Source organism: Haemaphysalis longicornis, unplaced genomic scaffold, assembly GCF_048455015.1.
Source record: "Haemaphysalis longicornis isolate Haplotype H1 unplaced genomic scaffold, Haemaphysalis longicornis Haplotype H1 scaffold_3, whole genome shotgun sequence".
Taxonomy (NCBI): Eukaryota; Metazoa; Arthropoda; class Arachnida; order Ixodida; family Ixodidae; genus Haemaphysalis; species Haemaphysalis longicornis.
In genome coordinates, this window is record NW_027526335.1 from 9,589,825 (window position 1) to 9,596,171 (window position 6,347).

Sequence of the window (6,347 nt, forward strand, 5' to 3'; positions counted from 1 at the left end):
TCGCCGATCGTCGGACAAGGTCCTTCCCGCTCGTTATCTACGCTTGTTTGCATCCGCACTGCTAGGCGTCCGGTATCGATGTACCGTGGTCGTAGAGAACAGCAACAGGGTGGAATGCACCCGCGGGACCACACGTGATCTAGTCCTTTCGCGCGTCTGTCCTGAAGGCTGCCATCACCGCTGATGATGATGATTGATGATGATCATGATGACGATGATGGTGGTGGTGGTGGCAGTGCTGACATAATGATGACGATGACAAAGGCGACGATGGCAATTTTTAAGGAAGGCTGACGGCCGAAACGTTGAATTGCATTGGTCACGTTTCTTTTAAGTGACATTCTTTTACTATATATATTCAAGTTATCCCAAGGTTTCGAGTTGTGCCCAATGAGTCTATACTGCTATATGTCAAAGTTCTTGCCATGCCTTGCTGCTCGGTGAAGTTCGGTGCCTAAAATGCAAGGATGAAGTTTGGTGGTGAGGCTATCCACTTATTTCGCGGCTTGGTGAAGGCGCACGCAACGTCCGGAAACACCTCTGCAAGCACGTCGCCAGGAAAGCTTTTTTTTTTTTTTTTTTTAAAGCGAGCATACTGCAGTTTCGTATTAGTTCATCGCCAAGTCCTGTTTTTGACAAACTGTGTGCACTGCCTCAAACACAGTACGCGTGAACCTCAAGCCGGGAAAACTTCATTCGGGGCTTCCACTGCGTCCGCGTATTGCAAGACTTGCTCACTATTGCTTTTCAAGCCGCCTGTCGACTCGCAACAGGTTTGCAAACACCCGGCACGCGCCCTCATCTCTGTTTGTCATGCGATAAGGGGCGAGACGGGAGCATCCGTCGACTACTGCATGCTTGCTTGCCGTCGCAAAAGGAGTGGCTGCAGCTCGCACTCGAAACGAACTCGACGCTGAGGCGCCAGCTCGGCGACACCGGAATAACCGATTGTTACCCGCGTTCTCGAGTCAATTCGTTTAGTAAAAATGATTGACCGAGGCGCGATACAACTGATACAAGCACAGCGTTGAAAACGCGTCACGGGGTGGCTCGCTCTATCGCTTCTTGCGGCGAATGCACGGTGCAGTTTTAGCGGTGCAAGGAGAAGAATTAATGCCAAAATAAGAGAGGCCAAAAGGCCGAGAAGCGATAACGTCAGAAAACTTCTTAATTAGCGTTCCACTCGCCAGACCCCACATGGCCGAACGGTGGCCACTGAAAACGAGTTCAAAAATTTTGAGCGAATGCTCGTCCCGCTGCGCCCTCCGCTACCGTTAAAGCTTCACCGCAAGGCCGGTGGGAACGCGTGCATTGTACGTACCTTGATGACCGAGAGTTCACTGCTCTTTGGGTGGCTACGATGACACCACGCAGAAACCTTGACCGAGACTCGAAGCATAACCACGCAAAAAACTTGGCCGAGCGTCCAAGCGTTACCACGCATAAACTTAGCTAAACCAAGAATAAGCTATAGGTGGGGCCACTAGCCTCGCTGTTTGCTGAGTCTTCGCGCCATTAGTGCGAAGCTTCTCATTAAAAAAAAAAAAAAAAAAAAAAAAAAAACATTCGTTCGGTTTGGACCTCGGCGCACACCGAGGGAGTCACATGTAACCAGTTAGCGCATATGACTGCCAGGAAGGCACTCTCACATCCTCCAATGCCTTCCTTGGACCCGCCCTCACAGGCCACGAAACTACCGCCAATCAAAGATCCTCACTCGTCAACTCCTTCAGTTATCCCCCCTTCGGGTTTTCCCATAGCTCTAAAACACCTCCCTAGGTAAGAAGTTACTGCAGATAAGACGTACGCATACCCTGCTGGTTCAAGCGCCGGCTTGGCTGTATAACTGCAGCTCGTCTAAAAATTTAGTGTATTCCATTCCCATTCCATTCCGGGGTCGCGAATAGGTGGAGCGAATACGGAGTCATTCCGATTCCGGAGTAGTAACTCCGCTACACTGATACATAAGCAGACAACTTCCCCATCGTCGTCAAATTTCCCATTACATGGCGGCAGAAGGAGCAGCGGCGCAACGCGCATAGAGACGGACCGAAGCCGCTCGAAAGCATTAAGACGGATCTCAGAGCAAAGTGTCCTAAATAAGCGACAAGATTACTAATCGAACACATTAAATAATGCGTCGTCTCATGCGGTCAACTGGACATACATGCATTCGCATGTATGGCGGAATTTGTTTTCTTATCTCCACGGACATTCTGCAGCGGCTAAGGCGTGCTGCAGAGCACGATGAGAGAGAGAAACAACTGTATTGAGCCATTGAAATGTGGCGCTTAAGCGCAGGTGGGGTGGTTCCCTTTTCTCGGATACCGTATGCTTCCAGGGCCTCCTGGCCCCTGGTGATCAGTGTTAGCTGGTCTTCCTAGGAGGGTCTGGGCAGCAAGATCTTCCATCCCTCGGTAAGGGTACTATTGGATAGGGGAAAAGGGGGGGGGGGGGGGACGTTTCAGAGAAATTGCACGCTCCTGTGATATGTCGGAGTGTACCAGGCACAGGTCGGCAGGCTCACTCACGAGTGCACTCACACATCCCCCCCCCCCCCCCTCACCACTCACGAGCGAGTGAGCCTCACCATCGTTTTGGGCTGGCGAGTGTGAGCGCCACTATTGCGCTTGTACTCGCTGTTCGCTATTCGTAGCATGAGACGCTCACTGTGATGGCTGTTAATGGCGGGATTGCTTTTAGCTTCGGAAATATGTCGTCGCTAAGCTTCTGCTATGGGGCACCCCAGAATTAATTCTCTGGTGGCGTGTTGATTTATGAATATGATTTGGATGGCCTTATGGTGCCGTAATGCACTAATACTGTTCGGTTTCATGACTCATGGAGGGTCTGGTGCACACTAGCGTGCCAGGGGAGACGACGAGTGGTGAGCGCGAGCACGAGTGAGTGCGAGTGGTGACGGCGAATGGTGAGCGTGAGTGAATGCGAGTGGTGAGCGTGAGCGCGAGTGAGTGCGACTGGTAAGCGTGAGTGTGAGTGAGTGTGTGAGAAAAAACATATTTTTCTGTGTGAGTGCGAGTGAGTGACGCCCAGTTTGCCGACGTGTGGTACCAGGTTGTTTGCAAAACTTGCATTCCTTTCTGGATACATTTTGTTCTGGAGGTATGGATGCGGCAAAGATCTGGCTTGTAGCTCTCTATAAATGGCTTGCTGGGTTCTGCTAAAGGAGTGGTGTGGTTTGGGGAAGCGTTTTCTGCTGCCCCTGTAATGGTTTATTATATCTTTGTAGCTCGTGATGGGTCGTTGCTCTGGCCCCTCAGCCCGGAGGTTGATTTCTCGGGCCTGTTGGTGGGAAAATTCATTGCCCTCCACCGCTGAGTGGGCCGATACACATACTAGCTCTGTCTTATGATTTGGACGCGTTTTTTTTTTTTCGTGAGGATTCTCAGCGCCGCTAAAGACACCCATCCTTTCCTGAAGTTTTTGTATGCCTTCTGGGAGTCCGTGATTAATTTCCTTGTGCCAGGTTGGGAATTGGGACAATGGCTATTGCCGTTTCCTCTGCCTCCTCGGGGGAGGGTGACGAAATTGATGCACATGTTACTAGTTTGTCAAGCTTCGTGACTGCGATAGTTGCCTTCGTTGAAAACTAGGGCAGCTAGGCAAGTAGGCATCCGTATATAAGCTCCCGTCTTCTTCCAGAGTTTTGGCCAGGGCTTTCGCTCTGGCCGCTCTTCGTTTCTCGTTGCGGTCCTGTTTCATATACCGGGGTAGCGGTTTGCTTTCAGCTACTTCGGCCTAATTCCTGGGTATGGGGCCCTTCCTGTGATGATACGCTTCTTGCCATCCTATTTTGGCTAGGACGGCTCTTCCCACTTTGGTTTGACTGAGCATGACTCTTTGGTTGGATAGATGGGCTTCCACCAGTTCACTCACTGTGCTGTGTTTAGCCATTCCCACAAGCTTCTCGGTGGATGAGTGAACTCCATGGGATGCCCAAAGCCAGTTTTGCGTCTTTCCCGATGATTGCGCTTGTTGTTCCCTGTCTCTCTTTAGTAGTCGGAAATATGGGACTGCAGCATAACTATTCTTGACGTCACGGAGGCTTGGACTAGCTTCAGGGCATCTTCTTCTTTCAATCCCCTTCTTCTGTTTGAGACTCTCCTGATCATGTTTATAATCTGTTCTGATGTGGTCTTGAGTTTGCGTATCGCTGCCCCGGTCTTGCCATTTTCTTGTATAAGCAGGTCTAGGATCCTGACTTCGGTTGATGTCGGTGTCGTCTATGACGATTATTATCTCTTTCTTTTCATCATTTCTCTGTCTTCCGAGTTACTGATAATGAGTATCAATAACTCGGATTTTTGCGGTGAACAGCTTAAGCCGCGCATCTTGCAAGCTCGTGGACCGTTTCCGCTGCTTTGTGGAGGGTCACCTCCATCCAGCCTTCCGATCCCGCCTTCGATGTCCGGATAATGATGGCGTCTGCGTGCAGTGGATGGCCTATCCCTTCTATGCTCTCCAGCATGGCCGGAAGGAGAGGAGGGCCAAGTGAAGAGCATAGGAAAGAGGACTGGCCCTTGCGGGGTGAGCACGAGGACTATTCCGGGCCGCGGCGACTGTCCTTCTTGTGAAAGCGAATAACCAGTTCCCCATATGGGAATTTAGAGCACGGTCCTTTTTATGATTTCGATATGCGAACAATGCCATGCACAAGCCATAATTAAGAAATGGCAGCGCTGAATGGTTTGTTTCAAACACGGAGGAGTTTTATCATCGTTGACTCAAAGACACGTTTACAGAGAGAACACTCGAACAGCGCTGTCCTTAGCGCATAAAGGCTGGACAGGAACGTTTCGAACACGAAAAAGGAAAAAAAGAAAAAAAAAAGCAGTCATCGGGTTGTCCGGAGCGTCCCGTTGTCAGACGACGCCGATTAGCTCACGTCAGAAAAGAGTGAAAGCAAGTGGCACGCGCCAAGTACGCGCGATTGCGATATCACTTGTGGGAAAGGACAAGCAAAGCAAAGGACAGGGGAAGCCGGCGAAGAGATAAATGGAGGGAGAGAGTGCAGCGGGAGTTGAGGAAATGGGCAGACAATTCCACGGCACAGGCGCGCGGTGTTTCTCACGCCCGATAGAATTGTTTTGCCTCCCGTGCCGCTTGTCTGAACACTGGCAGTGACAGCGGCGTAGGAAATAAACAAAATATAAAGAAGAATAAGGAGGAGGAGGAGGAGGAAGAGGAGGAGGAGGAGATCAGTTTTAGAAGAACAGGGTGAGAAGGTGAAGAGGAGATCGTCAACAGCGTGTACGAAAGAAAAATGTGAATAGTGCGCACCTCGCTATTGCAGGCCGGTACGGCTGCCCCGACTTTTTCCGAAAACGTTTCACCTCTGCGATTATACCCAGCCACACCCCAACCAAAAATACTGCCTCCGGTTTACGAGGCTGGTATAAACTGCGAACGAAAGAAATAAGAAAGCGCAGTTTTTTTTTTTTTAATGTCTCCCGTTTACGCATTCTAGTGACAAAGTTTACGGCTGATTTTTTCCAGTACCGTGACGACAGCTGACATCAGCAGACAGACGTCTGCGGTTAGCAGGAGCCCTCGCCGTCTCCCCCTACTTCGGTTTTTAGCTGTATACCCCACCCACTGGCGAGAAAAGGTCTGCGGCCTTTTCTCGCAGTCTGCTCCAACTTCTCGCCCAGGATGTAAACGCCACCTATCACACCTTCTTCAACCGCTAGTCGGCAAAAAAGGGCGTCTTAGGCGACTCGCCTGCTCTACCGCAGCCCGCACATTCGCTGCACGGCAGGAAAGTGTTGAGCTGCAACTCCGCTGACGGTACACGCCGACATATCCGGACTACCCCCCAAAAAATTCATTATTTTCGCCCGGCTCACAGGAGTAATCACTTGGAACATGACACGGTGACCTACACCGGTAAGCTATCTGAAGCTGCTTTTGAAGCGCAGTTGTCTTAGGATCCTTTGCAAGATCGCGCGTGTCTGCGTCGTCCGTAAACACACCGAACATTTCCACCTGCATCACACAATTGCGACCCATACCGAGCGCCATTTTTTAACTTAGTGCGAAAGAATGCCTGGACGGGTGAAAAAATATTCAGAAGGTTCGTTAGAGCTATCTTTTTTTTTTAGTTTAATACGAATCACGGTACGGGGCGTGTGCTGCGCCGCTCATTCATGAGTAAGTACTTTCGCGTCTTAAACATGGTAGCGTTAGTTGTGAACAGTGCCGCCGTAATTCCGCGCCAATGTGCTCTCCCGATAACCCTCCCGCCTCGCCTACACTCCGCCGCATTGGCTCGTGCATCACTTCGCGATGTCAACGTGGGCGTCCACACGCTCAGGAGGGAAAAGTAC

General features: G+C 50.6%; 1 protein-coding gene across 1 annotated transcript in view; it reads right to left on the reverse strand.

Moving 5' to 3' along the window:
* Positions 1-6,347, reverse strand: part of LOC144173932 (thymocyte nuclear protein 1-like) — a 34,999-nt gene that overhangs the window by 24,808 nt on the left and 3,844 nt on the right. The gene's annotated exons all lie outside the window — the stretch shown is intronic.